The sequence below is a fragment of the Bubalus bubalis genome, chromosome 16, assembly GCF_019923935.1.
Source record: "Bubalus bubalis isolate 160015118507 breed Murrah chromosome 16, NDDB_SH_1, whole genome shotgun sequence".
Lineage (NCBI taxonomy): Eukaryota > Metazoa > Chordata > Mammalia > Artiodactyla > Bovidae > Bubalus > Bubalus bubalis.
The window spans coordinates 6,295,050-6,309,166 of NC_059172.1; the positions used below are offsets into that span (position 1 = coordinate 6,295,050).

The window sequence follows — 14,117 nt, forward strand, 5'->3', positions numbered from 1 at the left end:
GATGTCCTTTTCATTATAAGGGACTGGAATGCAAAAGTAGGAAATCAAGAAACACCTGAAGTAACAGGCAAATTTGGCCTTGGAATACGCAATGAATCAGGGCAAAGACTAATAGAGTTTTGCCAAGAAAATGCACTGGTCATAGCAAACACCCTCTTCCAATAACACAAGTGAAGACTCTACACATGGACATCACCAGATGGTCAACACCAAAATCAGATTGATGATATTCTTTGCAGCCAAAGATGGAGAAGCTCTATACAGTCAGCAAAAACAAGACCAGGAGCTGACTGTGGCTCAGACCATGAACTCTGTATTGCCAAATTCAGACTTAAATTGAAGAAAGTAGGGAAAACCACTAGACCATTCAGCTATGACCTAAATCAAATCCCTTATGATTATACAGTGGAAGTGAGAAATAGATTTAAGGGTCTAGATCTGATAGATAGAATCCCTGATGAACTATGGAATGAGGTTCGTGACATTGCGCAGGAGACAGGGATCAAGACCATCCCCATGGAAAAGAAATGCAAAAAAGCAAAATAGCTGTCTGGGGAGGCCTTACAAATGGTGTGAAAAGAAGATAAGCGAAAAGCAAAGGAGAAAAGTAAAGATATAAACATCTGAATGCAGAGTTCCAAAGAATAGCAAGAAGAGATAAGAAAGCCTTCCTCAACGATCAATGCAAAGAAATAGAGGAAAACAACAGAATGGGAAAGACTAGAGATCTCTTCAAGAAAATTAGAGATACCAAGGGAACATTTCATGCAAAGATGAGCTCTATAAAGGACAGAAATGGTATGGACCTATCAGAAGCAGATTTATTAAGAAGAGGTGGAAAGAATACACAGAAGAATTGTACAAAAAAAAAGATCTTCACGACCAAGATAATCATGATGGTGTGATCACTGACCTAGAGCCAGACATCCTGGAATGTGAAGTCAAGTGGGCCTTAGAAAGCATCACTACGAACAAAGCTAGTGGAGGTGATGTGATTCCAGTTGAGCTATTTCAAATCCTGAAAGGTGATGCTGTGAAAGTGCTGCATTCAATATGCCAGCAAATTTGGAAAACTCAGCAGTGGCCACAGGTCTGGAAAATGTCAGTGTTCATTCCAATCGCAAAGAAAGGCAGTGCCAAAGAATGCTCAAACTACTGCACAATTGCACTCATCTCACACACTTGTAAAGTAATGCTCAAAAAATAAACAATAGAAGGCATTAATTTCTATTGCACATTCTTCTCAATTTACTTGTTTAGCCTGGGGATAGATATACCTTGGACACTGGCAACAGATGTTCATAAATTACTTAGATGATGACTTCAACTGTACTCCTGTTTCAGATTCAGTAACTTGACCAAAAGCTCATGTCAATGTCTGAGGATTCATTCAGGTCTCTGAGGCAGAGTGTATACCCTCCCAAGTGAAAAACAAGGTGGTAAATTTACCACCATGAAGAAACTCAGCAATTGCCTGCAATATACCATTAAGTCAGAATGACATCTAAGAGGTTAGGTTTGAACAAATCTCATTGGCTTAAGAAATGTTCATGAAACTCTTGCCAAATTGTCTCTTTTCCCTCAGTCAGTTATGGGGGGTTGGCATGAAACTCTTGCCAAATTGTCTCTTTTCCCTCAGTCAATTATGGGGGCTTGGCAGAGGAGGAAACACATGATTGCATCTGTTTGCATTTAGTTCTACAAGAAAATTTGGCACTGACTTAACATGGAATGTTATAGCATTACAGCCTCAAACATGAATGTTTCCAAAAGGGTAGAAGTGAAAAAATTCTTCTTAGTAGTCAAACCTCAGCCAATGTATTTGATTGTCTAGTTTGTATAGGCCACAAGATGTCTAGATGTGTAAGTCTATTCCAGTTCATGACATTTGCTAATGGTTTCACTGGATGTTTAACTTTAGAAAGCATAGAATAGAAGATGTGAAAGAAAAAAAAAAATTTTTTCAGCTTCCATACTGTACATAAACCCAAACTAGTCCATTGAAAACCCACACATACAAGACAGATACAGATTTTTATGACCAACAGCTCAGCTGAGGTCCTAGCTCACAGCCAGGATCAACTTCCAGGCATGTAATTCAAGGTGCTAAACAACTTCAGCTGCCAGTTAATGAACTTTTGAATTTTCTAAGCTGCAACCCCAGACATCAGAGAGCAAAGATAAGCCATCTTCACTACATCTAAATTCCTGATCCCAATCACAGAAACAAGGGCTAATTCAGTATTGCATAATTTTCATACATTTAATTACATACTTTTTTATTTTTTAAATTTCGAGTATTAATTTTACAATCTACTCTTAGTGTTACATTTTATTCAATAAATATTGCGACCTGAACTAGAAGAGAAACTAGCATTGTCCAGAATGTTCAGGATTTGCATTTCCTTTTTGGGAGGGAAAGAGGGAGACTATCTTAAGCATCTTGTTTGGCAAAAGCATAGAGATGTTATTGGTTTTTGTAAGGAGGTTCAAATTTAATGTAGAAGAGTGTTTATAAACAGTAGCAAAAGGAGTTAAATGTCACACTCATTTACTTATTAGCCTCAGCTCAATAATCCAACTTCAAATGCTCTCCTCTGAGATGCTGGGAGTAAAATTTCACAATATTTTTCCTTTAGCAGATGACTTCCTGTTAGTTTATGTCATTAAGAGCACTCTAGAGTGAGATTGGGAATCCAAAAGAGAGAATCAGAAAGTTAGCTATAAGATACCAGAGAATTTATGTTTCAGTAATAAAGGATGCTTTTTTAATATTGGTCTGATATTTTAAGAGGGCTCCCCTGGTAGCTCAGATGGTAAAGAATCTGCCTACAATACTGGAGACCTAGTTTCGATCCCTGAGTCAAGAAGATCCCCTGGAGAAGAGAATGGCTACCCACTCCAGTATTCTGGTATGGAGAATTCCATGGGCAGAGGGGAATAGTGGGCTATAGTCTATGGGATCACAAAGAGTCAGACACAACTGAATGACTAACACTTTCACTTTCATTTTAAGAATTGACAAAATTATTTTACTCAAATCTAGTAAACATCCACTTCCCACTACCTACCACCTACCCATTTCCTATAAAATTAAGCATTTCAAAATAAATATATATATATGAAATTTCATATATATGTGAAATTCTTTAATTTGACATTGTGCTATATTGTGCTATTGCATAGTCAAAATACAATGCCAAATTAAGGAATTCTTGAGAAAGGTATGAGAAGAAAAAAGGGGTAAAATAAACATGAAAGAATCAAATTTCCCAAGAAAGAGAGATCTAAGAAAATGCTTAAGATTCTGGAGCCAGCTTTTGCAATCACTGTAAACTCTATCCAAACATTGTTTTCTCATCAATTTTATTAAATACTTTGCACTATATAGCAAATATTTTTAATATGGAGCTCAGTAAATAGAATTGATTTTCTCCCCTTCCCTATGATTTGTGAACATTTCTCACCACTTAAAAACACATTGTATATATTTATAGATTTAATATACTACTACAAAAATTCAGAATACAATGAATAAGGCAAGAAATAATTTGAAATACCCCAGGGTCATATATGGGTGTGACGTGCTAGTTTACTTTTCCTTACTGTATTTTTTGTGTGAGCAGTTTCTGAAATTGCCATATACGCATTTAATTCAAAAATCCAATAAAGATAAAAGAAATATCACAGACAGATTTATGAAGATAATCAGGAAAAGTTTTAATTTTGATAACCTGTTAATAAAAATAAACAAAATTACTCTAAGATATTGGTTATCTTCTGCCGCTGCTGCTAAGTCACTTCAGTCATGTCCGACTCTGTGCGACCCCATAGACGGCAGCCCACCAGGCTCCGCCGTCCCAGGGATTCTCCAGGCAAGAACACTGGAGTGGGTTGCCATTTCCTTCTCCAATGCATGCAAGTGAAAAGTCAAAGTGAAGTCGCTTAGTCATGTCTGACTCTTTGCGACCCCATGGACTGCAGCCTACCACGCTCCTCTGTCCATGGGATTTTCAAGGCAAGAGTACTGGAGTGAGGTGCCATTGCCTTCTCCGTTGGTTATCTTAGGGAATTTCTTAACACTAATTATTAAGTTGTAATTTTCTCTGCACTAAAATAATATAGTTAAATTTTTTTTTCCTTAGTAGCATTTCACAAAAATTCAGCATTCTTTTTTCATTTTGCTGGTTAAATTATAAGAATAGTTGTTATCATAGTTAAGGTAAAATTTCTGCCATAAGTCCAAATTTTCTCTTAGGCGTATCAGAATATGGTCTGCTATAAAAGTACCTTAATTGAATTGAATAACTCTAGTCCATTTCAGGATGGCAAGGATTTTGAAGGTAGGAAATTATTAGTCCGTGGAGATATGCAGCATAAACTGGGCTATTCTTTTATAAGAATACGAAGGAAAATACAAAAGAACCAAAATAGGACTGGGAAATAGATGGGGAAACAGTGGAAACAGTGTCAGACTTTATTTTGGGGGGCTCCAAAATCACTACAGATGGTGACTGCAGCCATGAAATTAAAAGACGCATACTTCTTGGAAGGAAAGTTATGACCAACCTAGATAGCATATTCAAAAGCAGAGACATTCCTTTGCCAACAAAGGTCCATCTAGTCAAGGCTATGGTTTTTCCAGTGGACATGTATGGATGTGAGAGTTGGACTGTGAAGAAAGCTGAGTGCCAAAGAATTGATGCTTTTGAAGTGTGGTGTTGGAGAAGACTCTTGAGAGTCCCTTGGACTACAAGGAGATCCAACCAGTCCATTGTAAATAAGATCAGCCCTGGGATTTCTTTGGAAGGACTGATGCTAAAGCTGAAACTCCAATACTTTGGCCACCTCATGCGCAGAGTTGGCTCATTGGAAAAGACTCTGATGCTGGGAGGGATTGGGGGCAGGAGGAAAAGAGGAAGACAGAGGATGAAATGGCTGGATGGCATCACCAACTCAATGGACGTGAGTTTGAGTGAACTCCAGGAGTTGGTGTTGGACAGGGAGGCCTGGCGTGCTGCGATTCATGGGGTCGCAAAGAGTCGGACACGACTGAGCGACTGAACTGAACTGATAGAATATTTTATCACTCTAACTCAACTGTTATTCTCAACTGGAATTCTACTTGTGAATAATGTGCAACTAACAGTAAAGTTAGCCAAATAATTTTATGGTAATCAAAAGTTAAACTAAAGACAATAAATTTTAATGATGTAGAATGCACACTTGTTCAAATATTCTTTTTAAAAAATGAAATGGTTATTTCACTAATTCACTGACCATCACATCTAAGTGGCTGTGCAATGAATTTTTGGGTTGAATCAGGAATAGTTTCTTCCTGAAACACTCACTTTTCAGAGTCTTAGAAAATTGTATATATTTGCCCAGGGAGTAGAATGTGAGTCAGTGAGTCAGTGATGGAACCAATGGATCTTCAGATTAAAATAAATAAATAAAACAAGTATTCTGCAATTCTCACACAAGCAAACAAATATTTTCAGTCCTGAGAGTCAGAGTCATCTATTTTATGCCTATGCCTAAAGAAAATTTGGTTGAGAAGAGCAGAATATGACTTCTATGACAATGTAACAATTAATGCCTTTGAATATTCTAAGAAATCATGTTCCCAGAGGCATTTCTAAACAAAGCTTCACAAAAAGCCTCCCACCTTGCTGTTCAAGGTCACGTCCCTGGAGCTGTGGGCATTGCCTGTCTCAGCAGAGCTTCTATTCTGCTGACCATTTTGTTTTTCTCTTATGCCACTTCATTTCCACAGATCATATACACTCAGGTCCAAAAGTGCACCCTAAAATTCAGGTGTTTAATCCCTTACTTCATACTGAAATCCATGTGTTTTTTTCAAGTACGTAAGACTTCAGAAAATCAGTTTTTATAATATCTTAAGTAGTACAAAGTAATAATAACAATAGTTTACTGAGAGATTATTCATGCTTCAAATTTATAATCCCATCTCACAATAATGACATTACTTCTATTGTGTTAAGAAGAATGTAAAGTAATTACCAAACTGATTAGAATCTGTTTTATTCACTCACAGAAAGCACTCAATTATTTTTCTCCTCTTTACTAGCTGTTTGAACTAGTCACTTCTAGAGATTCATGTTTTTATCTTTTACCTAATAATATTCATTTATGTGTCTACCATATATTCTCATGGCTTGGTAGCTCATTTCTTTTTAATACTGAGGTGTATTACATTGTCAATATGTGCCTCAGTTTTGGGCTTCCATGGTGCCTCAGCCAGTAAAGCATCTGCCTGTAATGTGGAAGACCTGGGTTTGATCCCTGGGTTCACAATATTCCCTGGAGAAGGGAACAGCAACCCACTTTAGTATTTTTTCCTGGAGAATCCCATGGACAGAGGAGCCTGGCAGGCTACAGTCCATGGGATTGCAAAGAATTGGACATAAATCTTTCATTTTATTTACTGAAGGGCATCTTAGATGTTTCAAGGTTTGGCAGTTATAAATGAAGTTGGTATAAACATCCATGTGCAACCAAATGTATTTTGCAGTCAGCTTGTTCTTTTCTAGATCACATTTATATTTTGCTAATTTTATTTTATTTTCCCTAAGTGTATAAGGTAAGGTCTTTGGTTTTGGCTTCCATTCACTTATCAGTTTTAGACAAGTAGGAGTAGGTGAATATTTACACATTTTAATTTAGTTCCTTAAGTTTTATGGGGAATGTTTTTAAAATGTGGTCAGTAGGTAGAATATATGTTAGTCTGAATTTTTGCTTCTTCCTCTGTCTATACTAATTACCATTATTTTTTTTTTCCCCAAAGGGACGTCAGGACAGTTGACCCAGAAACTACTTTAAAACATAATCTACACACTGGTACTCTTTGTTGTTGCTGTTGTTGTACAATTCATTTCTCAATGACTCTAGGGGATGTATATACGAATGTTCTATCAGAAATTGTAAATACTACTTTAATTTTAGATTGCAACATCTCCAGTACCACAGAATCAGTATCAGTACATGATTTGGTGTGTAGTGCAATGTTTTTAATAAAAATATAATTTAAAATATATTTGCATATAATTCACTGATCCATTACTTCTCATTACATAATAAAAGTCATTTATACAAACCCATAGGTAACATCATACTCAATGGTGAAAGCAGAAAGTCTTTTTGCTAAATCAAAAATGAAACATGCCTGCCCACTCTCACCACTTCTATTTAACATAGCATTGGAAGTCCCACACAGCAATCAGATGAGAAGAGGAAATAAAAGCTATCCACACTGAAAGGGAAAAAGTAAAACTCACTCTTTGCAGATGGCATAACTTTATATAGAAAACTCTAAAGTCTCCACTTCTAAAATATTAGAAAAATGAACTTAGCAAAGTACCAGATTTAAGATTAGTATATACCTGTTGCTTTTCTATACACTAACAATGAACTAACAAAGAGGGAATTTCTTTTGTTTAATTCCTGGTTAAAATCACATCAAAAAGAATAAACTACCTAGTATTAGTTTATTGTGGTTCATGGGGTTCTCATGGCCTTGAGAACCCCAGGAACAGTATGAAAAGGCAAAATGATAGGATACTGAGAGGAACTGCCCAGGTCGGTAGGTGCTCAATATGCTACTGGAGATCAGTGGAAAAATAACTCCAGAAAATATGAAGGGATGGAGCCAAAGCAAAAACAATACCCAGCTGTGGATGTGACTGGTGATAGAAGCAAGGTCCAATGCTATAAAGAGCAATATTGCATAGGAACCTGGAATGTCAGGTCCATGAATCAAGGCAAATTGGAAGTGGTCAAACAGGAGATGGCAAGAGTGAATGTCAACATTGTAGGAATCAGCGAACTAAAATGGACTGGAATGGGTGAATTTAACTCAGATGACCATTATATCTACTACTGTGGGCAGGAATCCCTCAGAAGAAATGGAGTAGGAATCATGGTCAACAAAAGAGCCCGAAATGCACTACTTGGACGCAATCTGAAAAATGACAGAATGATCTCTGTTTGTTTTGAAAGCAAACCATTCAGTATCAGAGTAATCCAGTCTATGCCCCAACCAGTAACGCTGAAGATGCTGAAGTTGAATGATTCTATGAAGACCTACAAGAACTTTTAGAACTAACACCCAAAAAAGATATCCTTTTCATTGTAGGGGACTGGAATGCAAAAGTAGGAAGTCAAGAAACACCTGGGGTAACAGGCAAATTTGGCCTTGGAGTACGGAATGAACCAGGGCAAAGGCTAATAGAGTTTTGCCAAGAGAATGCACTGGTCATAGCAAACACCCTCTTCCAACAACACAAGTGTAGACTCTACACATGGACATCACCAGATGGTCAACACTGAAATCACACTGATTGTATTCTTTGCAGCCAAAGATGGAGAAGCTCTATACAGTCAGCAAAAACAAAACCAGGAGCTGACTGTGGCTCAGATCATGAATTCCTTATTGCCAAAATCAGACTTAAATTGAATGAAGTAGGGAAAACCACTAGACCATTCAGGTATGACCTAAATCAAATCCCTTATGATTATACAGTGGAAGTGAGAAATAGATTTAAGAGACTAGATCTGATAGACAGAGTGCCTGATGGACTATGGAGGGAGGTTTGTGACATTGTACAGGCGACAGGGATCAAGACCAGCCCCATGGAAAAGAAATGCAAACAAGCAAAATGGCTGTCTGGGGAGACCTTACAAATAGCTGTGAAAAGAAGAGAAGCAAAAAGCAAAGGAGAAAAGGAAAAATATAAGCATCTGAATGCAGAGTTCCAAAGAATAGCAAGGAGAGATAAGAAAGCCTTCCTCAGTGATCAATGCAAAGAAATAGAGGAAAACAACAGAATAGGAGAGACTAGAGATCTCTTCAAGAAATCAGAGATACCAAGGGAACATTTCATGCAAAGATGGGCTCGATAAAGGACAGAAATGGTATGGACCTAACAGAAGCAGATTTATTAAGAAGAGGTGGAAAGAATACACAGAAGAATTGTACAAAAAAAAAGATCTTCACGACCAAGATAATCAGGATGGTGTGATCACTGACCTAGAACCAGACATCCTGGAATGTGAAGTCAAGTGGGCCTTAGAAAGCATCACTATGAAAAAAACTAGTGGAGGTGATGGAATTCCAGTTGAGCTATTTCAAATCCTGAAAGATGATGCTGTGAAAGTGTTGCACTCAATATGCCAGCAAATTTGGAAAACTCAGCAGTGGCCACAGGACTGGAAATGGTCAGTTTTCATTCCAATCCCAAAGAAAGGCAATGCCAAAGAATGCTCAAACTACTGCACAATTGCACTCATCTCACACGCTAGTGAAGTAATGCTCAAAATTCTCCAAGCCAGGCTTCAGCAATGCATGAACCGTGAACTTCCTCATGTTCAAGTTGGTTTTAGAAAAGGCAGAGGAACCAGAGATCAAATTGCCAATATCTGCTGGATCATCGAAAACGCAAGAGAGTTCCAGAAAAACATCTATTTCTGCTTTATTGACTATGCCAAAGCCTTTGACTGTGTAGATCACAATAAACTGTGGAAAATTCTGAAAGAGATGGGAATACCAGACCACCTAACCTGCCTCTTGAGAAACCTCTATGCAGGTAAGGAAGCAACAGTTAGAACTGGACATGGAACAACAGACTGGTTCCAAATAGGAAAAAGAGTTCGTTAAGGCTGTATACTGTCACCCTGCTTATTTAACTTCTATGCAGAGTACATCATGAGAAATGCTCGGCTGGAAGAAGTACAAGCTGGAATCAAGATTGCCAGGATAAATATCAATAAACTCAGATATGTAGATGACACCACCCTTATGGCAGAAAGTGAAGAAGAACTAAAGCACCTCTTAATGAAGGTGAAAGAGGAGAGTGAAAAAGTTGGCTTAAAGTTCAACATTCAGAAAATGAAGATCATGGCATCCGGTCCCACCACTTCATGGGAAATAGATGGAGAAACAGTGGAAACAGTGTCCAAGTTTATTTTTTGGGGCTCCAAAATCACTGTGTGGTGATTGCAGCCATGAAATTAAAAGACAGTTACTCCTTGCAAGGAAAGTTATGACCAACCTAGATAGCATAATCAAAAGCAAAGACATTCCTTTGCCAACAAAGGTCCGTCTAGTCAAGGCTATGGCTTTTCCTGTGGACATGTATGGATGTGAGAGTTGGACTGTGAAGAAATCTGAGCACTGAAGAATTGATGCTTTTGAAGTGTGGTGTTGGAGAAGACTCTTGAGAGCCCCTTGGACTGCAAGGAGATCCAACCAGTCCATTGTAAAGGATTCTGTCCTGGGTGTTCTTTGGAAGGACTGATGCTAAAGCTGAAACTCCAATACTTTGGCCACCTGATGCAAAGAGTTGACTCATTGGAAAAGACTCTGATGCTGGGAGGAATTGGATGCAGGAGGAGAAAGGGACGGCAGAGGATGAGATGGCTGGATGGCATCCCCGACTTGGTGGACATGAGTTTGAGTGAACTCCGGGAGTTGGTGATGAACAGGGAGGCCTGGTGTGCTGCGATTCTTGGGGTTTCAAATAGTCAGACACGACTGAGCGACTGAACTGAACTGACCTAGTAATAAACTTAACCAAGAAAGTAAAAAACCTACACTCTGAAAAAAGTTTAAAAAAAAAGGAAAAGGAAAATGATTTAAGAAATTGTAGACAATGCAAATAAATGAAAGCACATCTTATGCTCTTGGATTAGAATAATTAATATTGTTAAAATGTCTACACTATTCAATACAATCTAGAAATATAATACAATTCCTATCAAAATACCCATAAAATTTTTACAGAACTAGAACAAATATTTCTAAAATTCATATGAAACCAGAAGACCCCAAATTAACAAACAAACTTGAACAAAAACAACAACAACAAAAAAAGCTGAAGGTATCACAATTCCACTCTTCATATAATATTCAAAGCAACAGTAAATGAAATGCATGGTATTGATACAAAAACAGACTTATGGATCAATGGAACATAACAGACAGCCCAGAAATAAACCTATGGACAACTATGGTCAATTAGTCTTCTACATAAATGCCAAGAATATATAATGGGGAAAAATATAGTTTCTTCAGCATTCCCTGTCTGGTATAGCATGGGATTTATGCTAATTTTTAGTCTTTCTGACATATTATTAATAAATAAGGGGAATTTTATATACAAGAGAAAAATATATACATTCATATTAAAAGGAGAATACAGAGTCTTTGAGTTTAATTTCATAAATGTTTAATTACAGCTTAATTTGTCTCAAATTTATTATGAGAAACTTCAGGGGTACAAAGAAATAGAAAGATATAATATATAATTTTTGCCTCAGTAAAACAGGGAAAACGCAATTCACACACACACACACACACACACACACACACAGCAGTAGTATGGGGTTTGGGTTATTTGATATACAGTAAATGTACAGCTGAAAACCAGTAAAAGGAAAAGAAAAGAAAAAGGAAATACTTCCATTCTACTTATGGATCTGCAAAATATTCCTGACTAAGAAAATATCTGAAATGTGAATAATATTTAAGACACGGACCTTAAAACGTAAGAGTAGAGGGATCCTAGCCAGAGAAAATAAAAGAAAAAAAGTCATAGCTTTCCAGATTCTAGGGTAAGTTTAGAGAATGTAGAGGGGCCCAATGTAGCTGGATAAAAGCATCTAATGAAAGGGAATTGAGGGGGGAAAAAATGAAGAAACAAGAAAGAACCTAATATGAGTTTCTTGTTACCAAATCCCATGCAAAGCACCTAGTATTAGTTTCTTGTATCCATACCCCAAGCAAAATTTAACAGATGGTAGCCCAATTAACATTTCATTTTATGAAGCATAATATTATCTCATTTCATAGACATTCATTTTCAAAAACAATACAATTAGAACAAATTTCTAAGACAAAGGCATAAAACCAAACAAATTGAGGAGTCACCCAGGTTTCCTTGACCACAGAGTCTCATTGTAACCCCATAATTTCTTTCAATGTGATGATTTATGAAATTAGATAGTTATACCTAATTTTCTAATGCACGAGTGAGAAGGTTGGATTTTATTCCAAGGAAAATAGGGTTCCTCAGCAATTATTGGGCAGGTCAGTCATACAATAAGAGATGTGCTTTAGAAGGACAATTCTTGCATTCCTCCAAGTGGTCACACGCAAAACTAGTTGGGTCCTTTAAAGTGCAGATTGTAGTCAATCACAGTAGCATGCTTCTTTGGCTAACCTGATGCCAGGTGTGAGAGGTAGACTATAAAGAAAGATGGGCACCAAAGAATTGACACTTTTGAACTGTGGTGTTGGAGAAGACTCTTGAGAGTCTCTTGGACTTCAAGGACACCCAACCAGTCCATCCTAAAGGAAATCATTCCTGGGTGTTCATTGGAAGGACTGAGGCTGAAGCTGAAACTCCAATACTTTGGCCATTTGATGCAAAGAACTGACTCATTTGAAAAGACCCTGATTTTGGGAAAGATTGAAGGCAGGAGAAGAAGGGGATGACAGAGGATGAGATGGTTGGATGGCATCACCAACTCAATGGACACGAGTATGAATAAACTCCAGGAGTTGGAGATGGAAGCCTCATGTGCTGCAATCCATGAGGTCGCAAAGAGTTGGACATGACTAAGCAACTGAACTGAATGCCAGATGACATTTATTTCAATTCCTCAAAGAAAGTGTATATGTTTTCTTCTAATACCTCAAAGAACACAGGTCCTGGAGATGAGACATGAATTCTAAACCATAATGAATATCACCCTATTTACTTTAAATCTGAATGTGTCACTTTAGACCATACTTTCCTCATGGCAATTTTCATCTCCATGTTTCTCAGGGTGTAGATGAGAGGGTTCAACATGGGGGCAATCACAGTGTAAAACACAGAGATATCCTTGTCCTTGTTCTCGCTCCCTGCAGGTAGAACGTAAGTATAGATACAGGGCACAAAGAATAACACTACAACTGTTATGTGAGAACTACACATTGAGAGAGCTTTTTTTCGCCTTGCAGAAAAATGTGTTCTAAGGTTATATAGTATGACTATGTAAGAAGCTACTAGAACAAGAAATATGACAACCACAATCATTCTTGAATTTGCAATCACTAAGATACTCACAACATGAATATCTTTGCACACCAGTTTCAAAAGAGGCTTCACATCACATAGGTAGTGATCTATCTGATTAGGACCACAGAAAGGTAATTTGAGTACCATGAGAAGTAAAGCAATAGAATGCCAAAATCCCACAGCCCAGGCCAGGATGATCAACATGTCACACCTCTGTCTATTCATGATGACCATGTAGTGCAGGGGCTTGACGATGGCAACATAGTGGTCAAAAGCCAGGGACACCAAGATGAATATTTCCACACCTGCCAGCAAGTGGGCAGTGAAGAGCTTGGTCATACAGTTGTTATAGGAAATGTTTCTTCATGCTGCAGCTAAGTCCCTGATTAGCCTGGGGACCACCGTGGAGGTGTAGCTGACATCCATGAGGGACAGGTGACAGAGGAAGTAGTGCATCGGTTGTTGCATTAGATGGCTGCAGGTGATGGTGAGAGAGATGATGAAATTCCCCATTAAGACAGCCAGGTAACAGAGCAGGAACAAGAACAGTAGCTCTACTTTCCTATTTCCCCACAACCCTATGAAAACAAATTCTGTGACATTGTTTTGGTTTTCCATGAGGTTGAGTAGAGTTCAGAGGACACAACAGAAATTCATCTGAAACAATATGGAACATAATACATCTTTAATTGCATATTTAAAGTTCTGGATTATTGTACATTGAGCAAAGATGTAGGTCACAGAAAATTTACTCTAAGCAATCTATCATTTGATATTAAGAGCAACGTATTTTGAGCAATATTTAATAAAATAATAATTATTTCTGGAACAAAACCACCCAACCAAGAGGTGGTATTCTGATATTCATTTTATATTTGTAAAATAAAAGCAACAGGTTTCAGTAATTTGCACCAAATCATTAAGATATTAAGTTGCAGTCAAACTAAGATGAGCCTGACTCTGATACCAGAGTTCATGCTCTTGGGAACTATGCAACAACATTCACTGACCATGGAAATTCCAGCTTTGTCCATC

General features: G+C 37.6%; 1 pseudogene; it reads right to left on the minus strand.

Annotated features, from left to right (window-relative positions):
• Positions 1-12,776: 12,776 nt before the first annotated feature.
• LOC102414283 lies at positions 12,777-13,700 on the minus strand (annotated as a pseudogene).
• Positions 13,701-14,117: the final 417 nt, after the last annotated feature.